The sequence below is a fragment of the Bufo bufo genome, chromosome 4, assembly GCF_905171765.1.
Source record: "Bufo bufo chromosome 4, aBufBuf1.1, whole genome shotgun sequence".
NCBI lineage: Eukaryota > Metazoa > Chordata > Amphibia > Anura > Bufonidae > Bufo > Bufo bufo.
Window position 1 is genome coordinate 47,923,059 of NC_053392.1, and position 22,894 is coordinate 47,945,952.

General features: G+C 44.3%; 1 long non-coding RNA gene across 1 annotated transcript; it reads left to right on the forward strand.

Annotated features, from left to right (window-relative positions):
• Positions 1 to 1,193: 1,193 nt before the first annotated feature.
• On the forward strand, positions 1,194 to 22,061 carry LOC120999907. The gene is made up of 4 exons (XR_005778679.1): positions 1,194 to 1,203; positions 11,324 to 11,329; positions 12,578 to 12,587; positions 21,924 to 22,061. It is a non-coding gene; the product is annotated as an uncharacterized LOC120999907 (long non-coding RNA).
• The last annotated feature ends 833 nt before the right edge of the window (positions 22,062 to 22,894 follow it).

A 22,894-nucleotide genomic window follows, 5' to 3' on the forward strand; every position in this document is an offset into this window, starting at 1 on the left:
GTTACTGTTGCTGTTTGTAACCTCTGCCATGCCAGGGTGAGGAGAGGGAGGTTAGTTTCTCGGCTGGGTACCACAGCCCTGAACCAGCACATGAGATTGAACCACTGGCGGGAGTGGGAACACAGTAAGAGTGGTAGTAGCAGCAACGCCAGTGTTCAGGGGACAGCAGCTCCTGCCACTGTACAGCAGCTCCCCCTCTATATTGCCACTACTGTTTCCCACCCACCAGCTTCCTCTAGTAGAGGTATTGGTACCGGCAGCCATCCCTCTGCAACCAGTGCACCCTCCTCTATCTCCTCTGCCGTCCGGCGCCAGCCAACAATTGCTGATGCTTTTGAACGTACCGTGCCCTACGCCCCAGGGGATCGACGTGTGCGTTCACTCAATGGGCTCCTGGCAAGGGTTATTGCCCAACATCTGCTTCCGTACAATCTGGTTGACAGCAACCCATTTAGGCAGATGTTGGAGCAGGCCCAACCCAAATGGCGTGTCCCCAGCCGCCATTACTTTGCCAGGACTGGTGTCCCTGCCCTGCACCAGCACCTTGTGCAGAATGTATGCCTGTCGCTGGATCATGCTGTCAGCGACAGGGTGCATCTCACAATGGATGCTTGGACCAGCAGGCATGGGCAGGGTCGCTACCTAAGTTTCACAGCCCATTGGGTTTCCCTCCGAGGCGCCGGGGAGGGAACGGCGGCATCTGAGTTTGTGGTGCCGCCCCGGGGTGTCCATGGGAGAACTACTCCTCTCCCGCAAGCCACTGTCTCCACGGCTGTTGAGCCCCCAAGCAAGCGTCCCCGTAGCTACGCAAGTGTGGGGCACGTCCGCTGCCAGGCCGTGCTCCAGCTTGTTAGCTTGGGGGAACGGAGACACACTGGACCTCATGTTCTGTCCGCACTACAGGCTCAGGTCCAGAAGTGGCTGACACCCCGAAGGCTCCAGGCAGGTATGGTTGTCTGTGACAACGGCAGCAACCTACTCGCCGCCCTTCAGGCTGGCAGTCTTACACACGTGCCCTGCATGGCACATGTCCTCAACCTTGTGGTGCAGAAATTCCTCCGCACTTACCCAGGGTTGAGTGACATTGTGCAAAGGGTACGTAGGATTGCCGGCCACTTCCGCCGATCCCCAACCGCCACCGCGTCCCTGTCCAAACTGCAGCGGGACAACAGCCTGCCCACCCACAGGCTGATTATGGACAGTGTGACGCGGTGGAACTCCACCCTCAACATGCTGGAGAGGTTGTGGGAGCAGCGACGGGCGGTGAGGGAATACCTGCTGGAGCTAGGCACTGCAGGGCCAACACACTCACTCCCCTACATCACTAATGCGGAGTGGGGGCAGATTCAGCAAGTCTGCCACGTGTTGGCCCCATTCGAGCAGGCGACAAAGATGGTTAGCAGGGAGCATGTCGGCCTCAACGATGTGCTCCCATTAGTGTTCCTGCTGGACAGGACACTAGATCGCCTGCTTGAAGCTGGGGAGAGTGCCTTGGTGGAGCATGAAGAGTCAACCATGCTCCACCTGGACCAGGCCCAGGACGAGGAGGAGGATGAATTAGTGGACATCCATGAGTCTGGGCTTGGTCAGGAGGGAGAGCCGGTGCTGGGGGCACCTATAGTCCGGGGGTGGGGCACCTCCGACCGGGAGCAGCAGCATCGGCAGCAGGAGGACCAAGAGGTCATGGTCTCTGGCAGCTCTGAAGAGTCACAGCGGGCTGTGCTCTTCCCCATGGCTGCCCACATGCTGCGATGCCTCAGGAGGGACCCCCGGATCATCAAAATAAAGGAGAGGGATGAGTTTTGGTTGGCCACCCTATTAGACCCTCGCTGCAAGGGGAAACTGGAGGAGTTTCTACCAGCCAGCCGGAGGCAGGCCCGTATTGAAAAGTTGCGGGCCTGTCTGGTCCACCGGCTGGAGGAGGCAAACCCTATGCCTCACGCTCCAGTTCTCCCCGCCCATCTCACCCAGCAGGTGTCTGGAACCACCAGCACCAGCCGAGCAGGTGACCTTGAGGGTGAGATGAGGCTGTTCTACCAGTCTGCGCGACCCAGTACCAGCAGCAGCAGCATGAGTAACCACCAGCGGCTGGCCCGCATGGTGGCAGACTACATGGGGTCCGTTGGTGCTTCCGACAGCATGAGCACCGACGACCCCATGGAGTACTGGGTTGCCAGGCTGGACACCTGCCGCGAGCTCGCTCAGTATGCGCTGGAGATACTTTCTTGCCCCCCCTCCAGCGTACTGTCTGAGCGGACTTTCAGCGCGGCAGGTGGGGTGGTCACCGACAAGAGGACCCGTCTGTCCACTGACTCTGTGGACAGACTAACATTCATAAAAATGAATGAGTCCTGGATCGGCAGTGACTTCTTGGCCCCCGCTGTCGGTTCAGGGCGCTGAAGGGTCCCTTGTTCATCCCTCTCCTTTGCTCTCCCTCCAATACGTTGTTTTTTAATTGTTTTTAATGTAAAATCCATAATTTTATCAATATTTGTTTAATTATTATCATATTAGTTATTTGGGCCTAGCTATATGTGGGCCTCATTCAATACCATTTTCAAAAAACCTATGGTGGATGATGCAACCTGTCCTGACTCCTGATCTATCCTAGTCATCTAGGGGCATTATAACACTCAATCTACTGCTGCAGCTTCATGTTCTGCTGATTTGGGCCTAGCTATATGTGGGCCTCATTCAATACCATTTTCAAAAAACCTATGGTGGATGATGCAACCTGTCCTGACTACTGATCTATCCTAGTCATCTAGGGGCATTATAACACTCAATCGACTACTGCTGCTTCATGTTCTGCTGATTTGGGCCTAGCTATATGTGGGCCTCATTCAATACCATTTTGAAAAAACCTATGGTGGATGATGCAACCTGTCCTGACTCCTGATCTATCCTAGTCATCTAGGGGCATTATAACACTCAATCTACTGCTGCTGCTTCATGTTCTGCTTGTGTGGGGCTCATTCAATACCATTTTCAAAAAACCTATGGTGGATGATGCAACCTGTCCTGACTCCTGATCTATCCTAGTCATCTAGGGGCATTATAACACTCAATCTACTGCTGCTGCTTCATGTTCTGCTTGTGTGGGGCTCATTCAATACCATTTTCAAAAAACCTATGGTGGATGATGCAACCTGTCCTGACTCCTGATCTATCCTAGTCATCTAGGGGCATTATAACACTCAATCTACTGCTGCTGCTTCATGTTCTGCTTGTGTGTGGCTCATTCAATACCATTTTCAAAAAACCTATGGTGGATGATGCAACCTGTCCTGACTACTGATCTATCCTAGTCATCTAGGGGCATTATAACACTCAATCGACTACTGCTGCTTCATGTTCTGCTGATTTGGGCCTAGCTATATGTGGGACTCATTCAATACCATTTTCAAAAAACCTATGGTGGATGATGCAACCTGTCCTGACTCCTGATCTATCCTAGTCATCTAGGGGCATTATAACACTCAATCTACTGCTGCTGCTTCATGTTCTGCTTGTGTGGGGCTCATTCAATACCATTTTCAAAAAACCTATGGTGGATGATGCAACCTGTCCTGACTCCTGATCTATCCTAGTCATCTAGGGGCATTATAACACTCAATCTACTGCTGCAGCTTCATGTTCTGCTGATTTGGGCCTAGCTATATGTGGGCCTCATTCAATACCATTTTCAAAAAACCTATGGTGGATGATGCAACCTGTCCTGACTCCTGATCTATCCTAGTCATCTAGGGGCATTATAACACTCAATCTACTGCTGCTGCTTCATGTTCTGCTTGTGTGGGGCTCATTCAATACCATTTTCAAAAAACCTATGGTGGATGATGCAACCTGTCACGACTCCTGATATATCCTAGTCATCTAGGTGGATTAAAACAATGGATCTACTGCTGCTGCTATTGAACATTTTTTGACAATACCCTCATGAAAAAACATATATAATATAGTTTTTATTTTGATATCTAAAAAATGTTCATGCTAAGGAGCTTAAAAATCGTAATCTGGAGCTATGTCAAAATTTTTTGATTTTGAATGATTCAAGATTTAACAGGTTCCCGAGTGATAGGCTCAACCAAAAAAGATGAAGATGAAGTCATTCACCCATTATGACTAGTGTCTACTGTACAAGCCTGTTGGTCCAGTGCTATATTCTGCCTTTGCTAGAGTTGTCCCAGTCTATGTTCATCATTGAGCAACATTATGTTTTTAATGAATCAGTTGAAAAGACTAAATCAACAGATCAACTGACCATGTTAGTAATACATTAATTAATGTTTTCTTCCGTGATGCCATGAACAGTCTAGAATAAGACAATAGCATCATGCATATTGTATCAAATGTGAACTATTTGTTCAGGGAGCATTAAACCTAATTTAAATCCATGTACAAACAAGTTATTTGAGACCTTTAAGACCTTATATATTTTTTTTAAATAACAGTCTACTTAAGCGTTATTTAATTCAATTATTCTGCAGAGTTATGAATCATAACTTTGGAGTCTGCATTTTACTACAGTGTTAACTGTAAAACATGAAGGTTCTTAATCGTGCGTAGGCAACCAGCATGGATCAATTTTTCTACTTTGCACTATAACAAGTCTAGAGTGTAGAATTCTCAAAACTTGTTTTGGATTGTTAATATTCATGCATGTGCTGTGTCACTTATGTATTGTCAATATTTAAAATAAGAAAAAAGTATATCAATAACACAATAAAATAAAAAGTGTTGTTTGGCTTCATTTACAAAATTAAATTATTTAACTTTATTTTATTTTCTTTGGTTTATTTTAAAAAATTGGGTTTGGGGGGCCAATGTTGTGGTTCACGATGTAGCAAGTTGTGGACCGCATGTGGCTTTCCCTTGTCAAAAGGTCTTGTGCAATAAAAATAGTACTCGACTTATTGATGAACCTAATGAAACAATTTTATTTGATTTTATTTAAGTTTATTTTTTCCCTACGGATTAAGGTTCTAACATGGTGGTGTCTGTTGTCCTGGGAGGGGTGGCCGACTTCCGTGTTGACCTATCTACATGGTTGGGTCTGACTGGCGTTAGACTCATCCGTGTGACAATCCGGTTTTGATAATGAAGCCTGAATGACACATGTATATAGGGATATTTACTTTTATCTATTTTTTTAAATATTGACAATAATGTAATGATGATTTGCACATGCTAAATATATATAGACACAGCTTTAAAAAAATTTAATTTAAAAATACGTACTATATAATGTTCCTCAACTGTTGGAGAATTCTTATACTCTGAGTCATGTAAGCACATTTTTTGGTCTGTTTGGCGGAAGCAATGCCAGGACATTTAAATTTTTTTGTAATAAGTGCACTATTACGGATACGTGCTGTTTAGTTTTTACAACATGCCTTTACCATTTTACTTATATCTACTTTTTTTTTTTTTTTTTTTGTGGGGTATACACAATTAGTTCGAAATAAGAGATTAACGGTGGATTATAAGGCCTACAACAACCATAAATGCTCATATTATCCAATTGCTTAATAATTATGTGTAGGCAACATACTCAACGATTATCAAGGACTACTGCTATTATAAATATGCGTTGAACTTCTGGGTGGGACAAAAAATGCCAATTTTATATGTACATTCCGGTTGATGTTTGTCAGTGTACTGATGAGTTTGTGTATAGTATAGGGGCCTCACTGTAAACAAATGTTTTGAAATGAATTGCAAAACTTCAATTAATAAAATAAAAACAAACACACAATATATAGATCAACAAATAAAATAATATTTTTTATAATATTTAAATAACAACAAAAAAAAAGTAAAATTGGCCTTAAGGCAAGGCCTTCAGAACATTAATAATGTTGAGTATCTCCCCAACCGCCTTGTTGTGCTGCTCCTCCACGACAGCCATTTGGTGGGAGTACTGCACCCTTAACTGGCGTAATTTGCGGCAGTGCTGCTCCCGGCACTTCCTCAACAGAGAAACATGGTCCCTCTGAAGGACTTGAACCTTCTCCTTGAGGGATTTAATTACTGTTAAAAAGAAAAAAATATATAATTAAATATATATATATATATATATATATATATAATATATATAGTACATTTTAAATATGTATTTATTTGTTTGACATCTCATTAAATGCAATTTAGTGAATATTGTATAAAGTTGTTCACTATTGACTATTGTAGGTGAAAAAAAATATGAAAAATATATTTTTCATTTTAAACGTCTATATAAAATAAAAAAAAATTTTTTTTTAACCTAACATTAGTCCATGAATAGTCTATGTCATTGAGGTCATAATTTACATATGATATTTGATTTGTATAATTAATTTATATTTATTGGTATAAATGATAGGGTTCTTATTATTATTATACTTTTTATAATCAATAGATTTTTGAATAATATTGCAACGACAAGATTGAAAAGTGTGAAAAAGATAAACAAATTTACGTTAATCTGTACGTCGGGAATAAGCACACCTGTTTTGTTTCTGGAGTTTTGTCTTTAATATTGATTTTTGAACGGGGTTAAAATAGTTAACATAGACATTGGGTGGGACATGTCTCATCCGTACTCCATCCTATGTTCTCATAACGGTGCTGTTAAAAAGGATTTTAAGATAAATTGTGGACAGGCCATCCCAACGCAGAACAATCTAAGAAAGGAACCAGAATGGTGACAGACAGTAGTGTGTTTCGATAGTACTGTCTTTTTACCCTGCTTGTAATGAACTGTAAGTTTGGCACTTTATGTTATCCAATATAACTAAACTAATACATGTGTGTGTGAATAAGTTTAAACAACAAAAGCACATGGTGGCAAACTCAGCCACTGTATATTGTCATTCCTGTATGTACGACGTTATTGCATATGTGTATGCCACTTAAAAGAATCAAGCGTATAGATGTTTTGTGTAATATGGTTCGTGTGGGCTGTAAAGTTCCTAGGCTGGCTGCATGAAAACCGCCAGCATTGATGCAATTGTATGTTGTTATGTGAGGGCACCCAGATAGCTATTTGTATTGTATTTGTGTATTCTGAGCGGCATTCACCTAATGATATGCACTCAGACTTCAGCTATCTTGGAATATGTTAAATGTCTGTGTTGCTGGGAGGGTGTGACATTGTGTTTTTGGGTGGGGATTCCTGTTCTGTTGTTCTCACATGTGTATTGCCGATGTCCCTTTGTCCTGAAAGATAATTGGATTACTCCTCTCCCCTCCAGGCCAGAGAGGATGAAACCATGATGCATTGTGGGGATGTGTTGTGTCTGTGTATCCTAAGTTGCTGCATATCTGTCCTGTGTAGCAGTCTTGCTTCTTGTCCACTAGGGGCGTGTCCACCAGATGGGGAGCTGCATAGGGGGGGTAGCCCTCAATAAAGAGTTCCTGTTTTATTCCTTAATGAAGTCTTGGCTCCTGTTTGGGGGATGGAATAACTACACTCTTGGGGATTGCTATATCACAATACTCCCCTGAGTATAAGCTCTTTTAAGAGCTTGCTCCTGTTTCCAGGCTCCCAGCGGAGACCTTGTGGATCGTGCTACCCCTCCACTACACACATATTTACCCTCCTTGTGTGGGGTGGTGACTACCCCGTCATCATCCTCCTCTTCCTGCTCCTCATCCTCAAAAATGTGGGGGGGCAACTCAGGTAGGGCTGCTGGTCCAGCCTCTTCCTCCACCATTGACTCCCCCTCCTGTGGTGGTGGTGGGTCATTTGATGTCCCTGAGGGTCCTGCCTGCTGCTCCTGCTCCCCCTCAGACGCCGACAGCTCCCAGGAATCCCTGCTGGCAGGCCTGTGTTTTACAGACGGAAGGCGAGCCCCTATAATTACAAATTAATACTTATGTAAAAATAAAAATCACAAATAATAAATGTACCTCACCATTACGTTACTTTTGTTTATTTCATCAACACTCAATAATGTTTGTACCTGGACAGTGCTCGTCACGGATCTTGCGGATTCTGGCCATATGTCTCCGCTTCAGGTCCGACCACTTTTTGCAAATGGCCAAGGCTTCATGTTTGCCCTCATGAACCCTCCTCATCTCCTTCCTCAGCTCCCTTACTATGGCGTGTTTTGATTTGTTAGAGCGTAGTTCATCATAACCTTGCTCTAACAGGCGCTGCGTGATTAAGAAAAGAAGCATTTTATAAAAATTATTTAATAAAACTAAGATTAAGGAACTTTAACATTAGCACAAGTGGAGTACGTCAGGCTATTCTAGGAAGTTGAACAAGCGGTCAGATCCTTCCTGCCGCTAGTTCACTTATGCCCCCAGACAGTGGCGTAGTTAGAAATGACTTGGCCCCACAGCAAAATTTTTTTAATGGGGACAACCTACCTACCACCCACAAATTTTCAAAAAGGCATTACTTTCAAGCCACCCACATAACTGTGGCTAGTAAAGATTGCTCTCTCACACCAGTCCCGGCAGCTGTTCCATCCATTTTATACACTGTCTATACTGTCACTGTATATAATTTTATTGTGTAATACTGTTGAGGGGGCCCTGAAAAAATCTTTTAGACCTCCTCCTCCTGGATCTGCCCCTTCTGGGTCAGGGCCCCCAAGCATGCCCTGTAAATACGCCACAGCGACAAGAATGACGATACGTCAACATTTACTATAATAATGGCGGCCAGGGGTGTAACTATCCGGGAAGCAGGAGAAGCGTCTGCTTTGCGGCCCTGACCCAGAAGAGGCCCATCCCACAAAGGAGGACTAAAAGATTTCGTCATGGCCCCCTCGGTAGTATTACACAATGAAATTATGTAACACAGTGACAGTATAGACAGTTAACAAAACGGATGGAACAGCTGCCGGGCCTGCAGCTACACCACTGGTGTCGAGGGAAACGTTCCAGCAGCAGCAAGTCAGCACACGGCCAGAGGCAGTCTAACTAAAAGCTCTGCATGTTGTAGTTTAATTACACGGAACCGCTCGCCGTGCGCTGCCTTGATGCCGCAGTAACTGACCACCAACATGTCATCATTATCTCAAATACCAAACCAAAAATTATTATTATTTGCGAGTCAAATACTACAATTTAACTTAACGTAACCGTATAAAATCTAATTGTGGTGAAATTGTATGTGTGTGGGGTATAAGCTATTAGATATTGTCCATCTGAGGAGAGATGTACCTGTCTAGTGACGGCATAGTTTGGGGTGTAAAGCTGGTCCGCCTCCACGTGGTGCACCCTGGGTAACGCTAAATGAACCAGCAAATATACTGTATAATGTAAAAAATTACTTCTCCTGACCAACAGGACACTTATTTGAATATTTAGACTAGCCGTCCGCACACTGCGGCCCCCCTGCAAACTGCGGCCCTCCGGCTGTGGCAAAAATAAAACTCACATCATTCCATGACAACCTACAGCTATCATCCTATAGAAGGACATAATGGGACGGGAGTTGTAGTTTTAGAACAACTGGAGGACCGCTGTTTGAATAGACTGTGTGTGTGTGTTTGTGTGTTGGGGGAGGTCAGGGGGGGGGGGGGGGGGGGGTTTGAGGGGGGGTTTGGTGGTATGCAGTGTGGGTATATTGTCTGAGGCAGGAAATTAGATGTACAATGTGCATCTGATATATATATTTGTATGCATTGCTATCCATACATAATGACACGTCGGCCACATGTATGTATGAATAGCATATAAATATATAGCAGATGCCAGTGAGATACTGCTTTGATGGCAGACCATTAAAACCATTTATGAGATCAAAAATTCTTAACTATTTATTTTAGTAATATAGATAAAATCACATTATATATAGTATGAGTAGATGTTAATGATTATCTGAAAAATATATTACTTTGGAATGTCAACAATACTTGTTTCAAACTATCATTTATATGTAATCAAAGTATGTACTATCCGAATTTTAATGCCATGCGAAAATAGTTTAAACAAATACATCCGAAAAATTCAATTCAATAAACCTACATAGGAATATTACTAAGATATGCGAAACAAGCGTGTATGCGAACAAATGTTCAATTAGATTATACTTACTATGACGATCAGCTCCTCCTCAGCTTTAGTGAACTTGCTGGCCACCATCGTAAAAACTGAGCGCATAAAGTTTTCAACCGCACAAAACTGACGCAAGTTGAATTCTGGTTTAAAACGGCGCTTACTTCCGGTTTTGAACAAATCACGCGCATGCGCAAAATGATACGAAAATGTCAGTGCCGTTTCAGCTATTTGTATGTTAACGAATATTCGATAAAATTAATGATATATCAGGTTTTAGAATATTCGTATCACTCGAAATCTATGATATATTACAATATCTATAATATTCGTAAAAAACAAAGCGGATATAAGGCATTAGTAGTTTCGAAATCTTTCTATTGAAAATGAATAATATTGCCTAGGCTATATTGCAATAACATTGTGTTCTAGTCTGATTTTATATTGCAATATAGAGAATATTCAAAACATTTATTGTATAATTTGAACAGTGAACAGTACACCACTGAACACTAAAGACATTTAGAAATTTGCGAATTCGCATAATATGCGCATATTACGCGTATATAACTATGCGCATATTATGCGCATATTATTAGCTAACGTACGAATATTCGATTTCTGAGGATAGAATACGAATATTCTAACGAATATTCGCGAAATATCGCGAAAACGAATATGGCACCTCAAGCTCATCACTAGTGTTCATCCCTTTTGAAGGAGGAAGGTCTACCACAAAGTCCATGGAGATCGAGCCCCAGGGGCGGGAGGGAATAGGGAGGGGTTGTAACAGACCCACAGGGGAGGAACGAAGAGTCTTATTGCGGGCACAGACCGCGCACGAGGAGATGTACCTCTTGATGTCCTCCTTGTATGATGGCCACCAGAAGGAGCGGGAGAGAAGCTCCTGGGTCTTTCTTATGCCAAAATGGCCGGCCAGCTTGGAGTCATGGTTGAATTTGAGCACTTCGAGCCGTGCGATTTCTGGTACATATAGTTGTAGGTCCTGATGAAACCAATGACCGTTCTTAAATGTAAGGCTGATATTCCTTGTGGGGTGGGCGAGGAAGGGGTCATTTTCGTATCCTTCTTTGATTGTGCCCAGGAGTTCTTTAGAGTAGGTGGCCCCTACGACCCTTCTCTCGGGTAAGATGTTATTTTGGCCCTTGTTACTCTGTGAGGGCTCGGAAAACATTCTGGAGAGGGCGTCAGCCTTGCCGTTTTTTGATCCAGGGCGATAGGTGATGAGATAGTTGAAGCGGGAAAAGAATAGGCTCCATCTGGCCTGTCTGGCTGAGAGTCTCTTAGCGCTGCGGATGAACTCGAGGTTCTTGTGGTCAGTTAGTACGATTATGGGGTTGGTGGCTCCCTCCAGCAGGTGTCTCCACTCGGAGAAGGCATCCTTGATCGCCAGCAGTTCTTTGTTCCCGATGTCATAGTTCTTCTCGGAGGGGGACATCTGGCGGGAGAAATATGCGCACGGGTGTAATAGCATCCTCTCCCCTGTCCGTTGTGACAAAACTGCCCCCACCGCAGAGTCTGATGCATCCACTTCGACTGTAAATGGGAGCTCGGGGTTCGGGTGGATTAGGATTAGGGGAGAAGTGAAGAGGAGTTTCAACTTGGTGAAGGCCTCCTGGGCCTCGGGTGTCCAGGAGAAGGGGACTGCCTTCTTGGTGAGTTGGGTGATTGGTGATATGACCTTGGAGAAGTTCCGGATAAACTTCCGATAGAAGTTGGCGAAGCCAATGAATCTTTGTATCTCCTTCTCGTTTTTCGGAATGGGCCAGTTCATCACAGCTTGGACCTTCCCCGGGTCCATACTTAGGCCCTCTGGGGAGATGATGTATCCGAGGAACTGAGTGGTGGTTCGCTCAAACTCGCATTTCTCTAGCTTGATATAGAGAGAGTTCTGTCTGAGTCTCTGCAGTAACCTGCGGACGTGTTCGCGGTGCTGCTCGAGGTCTTCAGAGAAGATCAAGATGTCGTCCAGGTAAACGACTACAAACAGATCCAGCATGTCCCTGAGGGCGTCGTTAATGAAGTGCTGGAAGGTGGCGGGAGCATTGCAGAGTCCGAAAGGCATGACCAGGTACTCGAAATGACCATAACGTGTCCGGAAGGCGGTCTTCCATTCGTCCCCAGGGCGGATTCGGACGAGGTTGTAGGCCCCTCGAAGGTCGAGTTTGGTGAAGATCTTCGCTTCCCGGAGTCTCTCAAGGAGTTCGGAAATCAGTGGGAGCGGGTACCGGTTTTTTACGGTTATGTCATTAAGCTTTCTGTAGTCTATGCAGGGACGCAGGGAGGAGTCTTTTTTCTCTACGAAGAAAAAGGGGGCTCCCGCGGGGGAGGTGGAGGGCCGGATGAACCCCTTCCTCAGGTCCTCGTCCAGGTACTCTTTCAGAGCCTTGAGTTCAGGCTCTGAGAGGGAGTAGATACTGCCAAAGGGTATTTCGGCCCCGGGCAACAGTTCTATAGGGCAGTCATAGGGTCGGTGTGGTGGCAGCTTGTCTGTGTTTTTCTTGTCGCAGACATCCTGGAACTCACGGTATTGAGGGGGTAGCAGATCCTTGACGGATAGTTTTGAGATGGTGGTGTCTTCGGGTGGAAGGACGGGTTTGTGGGAGCAATTTAGCGTGCAGAACTCGGATGGGAATCGTATGCAGCGGGTTTCCCAGTCCACCGAGGGGTTGTGGGTGGCCAACCATGGGATGCCCAAGATCACTGGGAACTTCAGGGAGGCGATCAGAGAGAAGTGGATCTTTTCACGGTGATCAGGTTCTATGAGGAGTTGTAGTTCGGTGGTCTCGTGAGTGGCCGGCCCGAGGAGAGTGGGGATCCGTCAACGGTTTCCAGGTCAACGGGGGCTGCCTTGATTGTCAGTGGAATGTTCTTTTCGCGGGCGAAGGTTAGGTCCATGAAGTTGCCTCCCGCCCCGGAGTCTAACATCGCTGAACAGGGGAGTTGTCGCCCCTCAATGTCGATGAGGATGGGGACGATGAAGTGGGATCCATGAGCCGCCGTGTTGTTATTTTCCGGGGCTGCTGGCGGGGTTGGAGTCTGTGGTTGCTCCTTTAGCTCCGTGACGGCAATAGTCTTTCAGGTCTTATGAGGACATTTGATGGAAAAATGACCCGGCTCCCCACAGTAGAGGCAGAGGTTTTCGGCCAGCCTTCTCTCCTTCTCAGCTGTGGATAGAGACCTACGTAGAGCGTCGACCTGCATAGGTTCAGTTACTGACTGGGGGTCGCGCTGGGCGGTGGAAGAGAAGGAGTAAGTGGGTCTGTGGTCCGAGGACCAGAGTCTTTTATTTCTTCCTCTCGGAGAGTCTTTGATCTATCCGGATGCATAACTGAATAAAGTCATCCAGATCGTCCGGGGCCTCAACTCTGGCGAGTTCGTCCTTTATTAATTCTGACAGGCCTCGCCGGAATTGGCTTCTCTGTGCCGCTGGGTTCCAGGTGGTGTCCATGACCCAACGGCGAAACTCGGCGGTGTATTCGGCGACGGAGCGTCTCCCTTGCCGCAGACCATGTAGTCGCGCCTCGGCTGTCGCACAGCGGTTGGGGTCATCGAAGACTTGGCTCATGGCGGTGATAAAGTTGTTTAGGTTGTCCAGGAGCTGACTGTTAGTCTCCACGTATGGTGATGCCCATGCTAATGCTTCATCCGTCAGGAGATTGACCACGAATAGCACCTTCTTTTTCTCGGTGGTAAAGGGGGCCGGGTACATCTGAAAATAGATGCGGCATTGGTTTAGAAACCCCCGATACTGGCGTCTGTCGCCGCTGAATCTTGATGGGAGTGGCATGCGGGTGTCTGCGGGCGCGCCGCGAACGTCCAGGAGTTGCCTCTGTAGTTCAATAATCTCCCTCTGTTGGATTTGGACTACGCCTTGGAGCTGGGCAAATTTCTCCTGATATGTAGTACCAAATTCTTGAAGTTCGGAGACCTGCTTACGCAGAGTGGCCATTGCGGATTCCATAGTGTGGCTGATTATTCTGTAACAGTCCTACAGGCTCACCTGAGTCAGAGGACCGCTGGCTGGAGGTAGGAGTGGAGCCCAGTGGCAAGGACCGCAGGCAGGTAGTAGGTGCAGGAAGTCTGGCAGAGGCGTAGTCGGACAATCCGGATGGCAACGGTGGTAGCAGTTCAGTAGGTAGGGACAAGCAGAAGAGTAGTCGGTAGGCAGGCGGTGGGTCAGGGCAGGCGGCAGTAAGTGTAGTCAGACAATCCGGATGGCAACGGTGGTAGCAGTTCAGTAGGTAGGGACAAGCAGAAGAGTAGTCGGTAGGCAATTCCTGGTCAGCAGTGGACTTCCAGTTGTAGCAAGAGCAGCAGATGAGGAGAAGCTTGATCAAGGCTCAGGAGCTCAATAATCAGCAAGCTAGAGTGCAAGGGGCTGGACTTATATAGGGAAGTACCAGGTGTGGGGAATCAAGGGTGATGAGCAAGGCTTGGCAAGACTGAGGTTACATAATAGGTTTCAGGGAGTAATGTCCAGAGAGGACGGTAGCCTAGTAAGCAGGGCTACCGCCTGGGATGTGGCTGGTCACGGGTTCGAATCCCGACAAAGTGTCTCGTTGGAGGAGGCAATTGAAGGACCAATTCCGATACTGCCGCAACTGAAGCCTTTTCTGCCAGTGCAATTTCATTATCAGAGGTGCAGTGACCGTCCGTCTGCCTCGGAGCCCCATACACAGTAGGGTTCGCTAAACTGTTGTTTTAGAAATGTGTCTGTTCGCCTCCTGTAGTGCGTTGGTCCGGCCCTCGCGGACCTTCGTAGTGGACAGTCACCTCTTACATCAATGGTACGTGGTGCTCTGCGGTTTCCACATCTCTTCTTCACAATGCTGCCATTTGTCCACTCACGAAACACTTTCACCACAGCAGCAGAGAACAGTTCACACTGCGCAGTGTCAGAAAAACCGCCACCCGGGGCCTGAAAGCCAATAATCATCCTTTTTTATAACTCTAATAAATCGCCCCTTTTGCCCATGACAGCAATGAGGGATGTGTGTGCAGACCGCCTATCACACCTTATATACCCACCGAGCTATGTGATGTTTTAATATATGCAAATGAGCCTCTAGGAGCAATGGGGGCGTTACGGTTACACCTAGAGGCTCTGCTCTCTCTACAACTGCCACACCCTCTGCACTTTAAGAGGAATCAGGACCAGGTCTGAACACATTTGCACTGCCTGGCCCTGTCAATCAAAGTGTAGGAGGCGCTGCAGTTGCAGAGAGAGCAGAGCCTCTAGGTGTAACGGTAACTCCCCCATTGCTCCTAGAGGCTCATTTGCATATATTAAAACATTATTTTTCTCACCAGTGTAGGCACATATGAACATGAGACCAACACAGATGCCATTTAGCTGCCAAGCGCACATGGCAGTCTTTATTAACATATATTGTGCTTATATGTGAATAAAGCAGTAATATGTATATTAGCTGTGTGTTGAAGCTATAGTACATAGTGTATATGACATGTAGATGCTAGGACACGTCTCTGCCCTCAGCAAGCTGAAGTCTAGTCCTGTCAATCAAGGGGAGGGGGGAGTGTTCAGAGCACAGGGGGTGTTACAAAGCAGTGCTCCAAGGGTTCAGCCCCGCCCCCTGGTGCTCCAATTTGCTCATTTGCAAATGAAATAAAATGCAGATATCTGCAGTTGTTTAGCATACAGACAAAAGAAAGGTAGGCCTGGTTTAATAGGGTTGATCATGCTGATAGATCCACTTTAATATTACTAGAGACAATGCTACAGACAAGAATTTAGGGTAAGTCTATTTTATTTATTGCTTAAATATAAAGAAAATATCCAAAATAATCCAGTTAATATTCATTGGTGTCTGTCCATCCTTATTTCCACATAATCAGTAATAGCTGACGACAGGCTTGACGCACGTGCAGCCCAGTGTGACCACCTCGGTCTCCAGTCTATAGGAGAAGCTGCAGCCTTTCTGCTCCCGACGTAGGACCATCACCTCCTGCTGGATGGGGTAGGAGATCAGGGCTGTATTCTCATTGCCATTGGCATCTGCACAAGTGAAAGTGAGACAATTGGCTTCCGCGATGACGAAGGGGATTCTGTTGGGGTCTGAGTTGAGACTAAAAAAGGAAATTTAATAGAATAAATAAAATATTACAATTCCACAATGTATATATTTACATATTGTTCTTTTGGCAGTTGAAGATCTATGTACCCTGCAGATTTTGGATATTTTCCCACCCGCTCGTCTCTTTAAATTTCTCCATCCACGCTCACTAAGGTTCTTCTTGCTGATGTCAGAACTGTGCTTTCTGCTCTGAGGCTTCCGCGATTCCTCTTCACCTCTTTCCCTGAGAAACTGCAGCTGCATCTCCCTCCTCCTCTGTATTACACTAGAAGTATTTTTTGGGGGACTGAAGACTTTTTGAAGATTTACTAGGAGTGGGATAGGGTAACCACAGTCTGCTAGAAGACACTATCTAATACCTTCTCATGTGTGGTACTCAGGAAGGAAAGAGTAGAGGAAGGATTGGTTGACTGTCGGTTTTACATGTATTATCTATGGCTGCTATGATTATATATGTACAGTCTATAGTTTCCAGCCAAAACATTAAAGTGTTTGTGCACTTTTCTCATAAATTTATTTTTAGATATGATGAGGTTTTTGTTGCATTGACTTGATTTCAATGTGTCCTGGGGATCTATAGCCACTGAGTGTGAATAGCTCTAATCTTCTCCGACCACAGGTTATTCTTCTGTGATCAGGAGTAGATTAGCAAGAAGGTGATGGTTGCAGAATCTGACTGCATACAGGCTTTGTTTGTAGTCTGTTACCATGGAGACACATAACACTGCACAGGAACTGTATACATTGCATTATGTACTGCATTAATGCAGATGGTGATTTGGATCTTAGGAATGCCCCAATGTCAAGGCTGAAATTCCGGGGGCTTACAGAAAGTAGTCTTGAGGAACCTGCAAATCCAAGCCCTAATAATGCAGGAAATTAGTGCTCCATTCCATAGAAGGTAAACAGGACTATAGCCCTATTTCTGAAATGTTAGAAATGGGGTACCTTGTGACATTTACCTGTATTCCCAGGGTGACAAAGAGTGAGTGTGAATGTCCTCCATCTGTACCAAACTGTCCAGGTAGCTGGTGTCAATGAGACCGATGTCCACTATCATAGCGCTTGGCGAGTGGCGGTTCCTTCTTCCAGGACATCTCTGTTTGGCCTCTTGGGGGAGCTCTTCATCCTTAGACCCTTCCTGAGTATTAGTGAGGGACAAATACTCCTCTGGGAGAAAGGCCGATGAGCAGAGGGACACCAGGGTGGCCATCTTATTGGAAGGAGAATAACTTTGATCATTCCAAACAGGCAAAGAGGAGAAAATTGTTTATTGTGCACAATGTTTGTCTTATAGGGGTTGTCACATTACACTTTTAAAACCAGCACCTGGACCTGAATACTTTTGTAATCTCATGTGATTAAAAACTTAGTATAATCACTGAGTTATTCAATAAAATGTTTCTGTATAGCGCCACCTGCTGTTTTTTTTTTCTCCATATTTCTCCATCCACCTTAGTAACATTGCTGAGGTGGTCGCACATGCTCAGTTCCATCCTTCAACTGCTACTAGCTGTATCTACTGTCAGAAGCTGTAAAAAAGTTACAGGGAGAGAGCTGAAGCAGAAAGGACAGACCCTGAGCAGTTATATGGAGAGAGTTGCAACAGAAAGGACAGACCCCTGAGCTCTCATATGGAGAGAGCTGAAGCAGAAAGGATCCTCCCCTAAGCCATTATAAGAAGATAATTGCAGCAAAAAGGACACACCCTGAGCTACCAGCCTGAAATAAATCTATTAGAGCAAATGGAGCAATGAACGGGGAGATCTCTGGATCCATGTGAGGTTCAGGGCTGGTTCTAGCTTTGTTAGAAAGAGACTGTCATGTACTATATGTTTTTCAATTTTTACATTAATCATGGGATAAACTCTTTAATGGTTTTCACCAAAGCATTCAATACATCCTATGCAGATATTACAGTAAACTTCCATTAATCCAGCATCCATGGAAGCTCTAATCTGCTCCCTTATCAAAATTTTAATGTTCCTAGGGATGCACAATGGAAGTAAATCAGGGAACACTTTCCAGCCTATTGGAATGGACTGATTGCTGTATTCTGGATGATATAAATTCTACTGTCATCGTCCTTAATACGATATTATACAATGGACACTTTTATACTCACAAGTATCAGTGAGCTTCTTGTATGGACCATTCTTCTCCTCCTGCTGGGTTCTCCGTATAGTTCTGGGATCTGCTGCTCTAATTCTTGGATCCCAGTCCCTCTCTCTATTTATACCAGTTGTGGCTCCCGGTGGAGTCTCCATCTCAGGAATCATAGTTTTCCAAAAAGTTTCTGTAAGTTCCAGTCGTGTCTATGACCATTGAAGAATGTGGACTGTCCAGCTCTACCCTGTTATGTCAGATTATAGGAGAGAGAAACCAGCATAAGATCTCCGGCACTTCCCTAATCAGGGGCCATAATTTATCTGAACTCTCGCCGCTTATCTTGGACCATAAAGATAGCAGCACATGGTAATTATTGTCTTCACTGGCCTGGACGAAAATGATGGTTCCTTTAACTTAATATTTTGTTGCCAACCTTTTGAGACAATCGCTGCAATCATGCGATTTCTGTAACCCTCAATGAGACTTCTGCACCTGTACATAGGTACTCTTGACGGAACACCCTGCCGTAGGTCCGTGCCGCTAGTGTGAAAGTATATAGTAATAGTTTTAATTATTTTATGTAATAATATAAATATAAATATAAATAATATAAATATAGTCATATAAATATAAAGATAAATATAATGAATATATATATATTTTAAAAAATAAACACTGAGAAAACGTGGAGCTGCTTATCTTGTTTTTAGAAGTGTCGCCCATGGCAACCAATCAAATAGATCATGTTTTGTAGTCGGCAGTAGAGAATTAGTAGCTAAAATCTGATTGGTTTCTGTCGGCCACAGTAATTTTGCTTACACTGGTTTTTATAAGTAGTCCTTAACAGGCCTCAAAACCTTGTTGCCAATAGCAACCAATCAGAATTCAGCAGATTTCTAAATGACATTAGAGTGTTCTCTGATTGGTCGATGGATAACGCTTCCACTGAGACAGTGGTGACCCATGAGGCTCTTATCTGAGGTACTGGGTGATGGGCCAGACACAGGTGCAGCCCACAGTGACTAGCTGCTTGTCCAGCTTATAGACGGGGACACATCCTCTCATCTCACGGCGCAGGACCAGGATCTCCTGTCTGATGGGGACTGAGTTCATGCTGAGGTCCACATGACCCTCAGGGTCCAAACAGCCGTGGTGGAGACATCTGGCCTCGTTGATGACCAGCGGGAATCTGTTGTTGTCCACGTTAGAGCTGGAGGAAGGAGACAAAATTATGGGGTTGAAATCAGTTTCTACTTTTTTAGGAGTCGGCCATTTTATTGGCCAGTAGTCCTCTAATAGTCTGTACACTGTACACTGTACACTGTATATACTGTAAACTGTATACACCCCCGGTCCAGCTTTGCGATGGACAAGAAAAAATAAATAAATAAATAAATAAATAAATAAAATAGATGCAGATTGTGATCATTTGACCTTCTACAGAGTGTGTGGAATATTGGAAAGAACATCTGGGTGTATGTACAGATTACACTAACACATTTCATATCTGCTGCTACCACTGAGGAAGCTGAAAATTGTTAATGTGGGCTATAATAAACACACTGACCCTTTTAATTAAAAGAGAAAATTCTCTACAAAGTCTATATTTATTAAAGAATGCTTATTTCCACTTTTTTGTTTTATTTTTGCAATTCTTATATCATAAAAAATAGTGTTAATGATAAGAATAAAATATGATTATTAGTAATAGAACTTTATTGAATGTAAATATTATTCATTGATCATACAGTGCTGCCTATAATTATTCATACCACTGGCAAATTGTGACTTAAAGTTACTTTTATTCCACCAGCAAGTAATTTTTTGACGGGAAATGACATAGGTGTCTCCCAAAAGATAATAAGATGATGTACAAGAGGCATTATTGTGGGGAAAAAAAACAATTTCTCAGCTTTTATTTACATTTGAGCAAAAAATACAAGGTGTTCCGCACTGTGGAAAATCTCTGAGGAGGTGGTCGAAAGCCAAAAGTGACACCTGTGCTGGACAGGGGGATAGTTAGGCTACTTTCACACTACCGTTCAGAGCGGGTCCGTCTGGATCCGCTCCTATAATGCAGACGTTTGTATCCGTTCAGAACGGATCCGTCTGCATTATAGTTTGAAAAAAATTCTAAGTGTGAAAGTAGCCTGAACAGATCCGTCCAGACTTTACATTGAAAGTCAATGGGGGACAGATCCGTTTGAAGATTGAGCCATATAGTGTCATCTTCAAACGGATCCGTCCCCATTGACTTACATTGTAAGTCTGGACGGATCCGCTTGCCTCCGCACGGCCAGGCGGACACCCGAACGCTGCAAGCAGCGTTCAGGTGTCCGCTCGCTGAGCGGAGCGGAGGCTGAACGCTGCCAGACTGATGCATTCTGAGCGGATCCGCCTCCACTCAGAATGCATTGGAGCTGGACGGATGCGTTCGGGGCCGCTTGTGAGCCCCTTCAAACGGAGCTCACAAGCGGACACTCGAACGCTAGTGTGAAAGTAGCCTAAGAGAGGTGAAAAAGAATCCAAGGATCACCACCAAGGCCATCCTGGTGAATCTGGGCTCTGCTGGTGGCAATGTCTCAAGGCAGACAATCCAACGGACACTGCACACTGCTGGGTTCCACTTCTCCAGATAAGGCACACAAAAGCTCGCTTGGCCTTTGCAAAAGCTCATTTGGACAAAGAAGAAGACTTCTGGTCTTCTGTGTTATGGTCAGATGAAACAAAAATTTCATTGTTTGTTCACAATGATGTTTCCTTCAAAAAGGAGAAGCCTTCAACCCAAAAAACACCATCCCCACTGTCAAACATGGTGGTGGGAACCTAATGCTTTGGGGGTGTTTTTCAGCCAATGGACCAGGGAACCTAATCACAGTAAACGGCAAGATGAAAAAAGAGCAATACATGAGGATTCTCAACGACAACATCAGGCAGTCTGCAGAGAAACTTGGCCTTGGGCACCAGTGGACATTTCAGCATGACAATGACCCAAAACACACAGCAAAAGTGGTGAAGAAATGGTTAGCAGACAACAACATTAATGTTTTGGAGTGGCCCAGCCAGAGTCCAGACTTGAATCCAACTGAGAATCTGTGGAGGGAGCTAAAGATCAGGGTGATGGCAAGAAGACCCTCCAACCTGAAAGATTTGGAGCTCATTGCTAAAGATGAATGGGCAAAAATACCTGTGGAGACCTGCAAAAAGCTGGTCTGCAATTATAGGAATTGTTTGATTGCTGTAATAGCCAATAAAGACTTTTCTAATTTTGGACTGGACACTTTTTGTTCAAATTTAAATAAAAGCTGAGAAATGTTTTTTTTTTCCACAATAATGCCTCTTGTGTCTTGTCTTTTTGGGAGACACCTATGTCATTTCCCGTCAAAAAATTACCTGCTGGTTGAATAAAAGTAACTTTAAAATTTGCCAGGGGTATTAATAATTATGGGCAGAACTGTAGAAGGCCACTTCAGAATAGTCCAATGCTTTGCTATTCTTGGATGTTTTTAGCTGTGTGTTTTGGGTAATTATCCTGTTGAAAGACCTATGACCTGTGACTGAGACAGGACATTTAGCTCCAGAATGCCTTGATAGTCTTGAGATTTCATTGTACCCTGCACAGATTCAATGCACCCTATGCCAGATGCAGCAAAAGCAGACATAAAAACATAACCAAGCCTCCTCCATGTTTCCTAGTAGCTTCATTTTTTTATCTGTGAACATAGAGCTGATGTGACTTGCCAAAAAGCTCCAGTTTTGTCTCATCTGTCCAAAGGACATTCTCCCAGAAGCTTTATTGCTTGACAATATGTATTTTGGCAAATTCTAATCTTGCATTTTTATCACTTGCTTTCAAAAGTGGTGTTCTCCTCGGTCATCTTTCACCAAGTCCACTTTTGGTAAGGCAGCAATGGATGGTGCAATCTGACATTGATGTACCTTGAGCTTGGAATTCACGCCTAATCTCTTTGGAAGTTGTTCTCGGCTCCTTTGCTACCATTTGTATTATCCATCTCTTCAATTTGTCATCAATTTTCCTCTTGCGGCCACATCCAGGGAGGTTGGCTACAGTCCCATAGACCTTAAACTTCTGAATAGTATGTGCAACTGTAGTTACAGTAACATCAAGCTGTTTGGAGATGGTCTCATAGCCTTTACCGTTAACATTTTTGTCTATAATTTTCTTTCTAATCTCCGAGACACCTCTTTCCTTAGTTTTCCATGATACCAAACAGCACAGTGACTACTTTTTACCGTTAAATAGGCAGACTGACTAAGATTAAAGACACTTGTGATGCTATTTACAGGACACACCTTATTTTAACATGTCCCTATGTCTCAAATTATTTTCATTCTTTTCTAGGGGTTCTATCATTTTTGTCCAGACTTGTTTCATTAGTTTTTTTTTATTATTCTGTTGAACCACAATTCAAAAGCAATGTCTGATTTTCATTAGCTGAATTTTTATTTATTGTTACTTTTGTCAGTTTCAAGTTATTTCAGTGACCATTGTGGGTTTTTCTTTCTTTAACGGAAGGGTACCAAAAATTTTGTGGACATGTGTAGATACTTCTCATACAATCCTGTTTGTTACTATGAGCTCTCGCTTCAGTTTATGACTCTTTTATCTCTATCCGGTGCGGGAGAGGATTATTACTATGTCAGCTTTT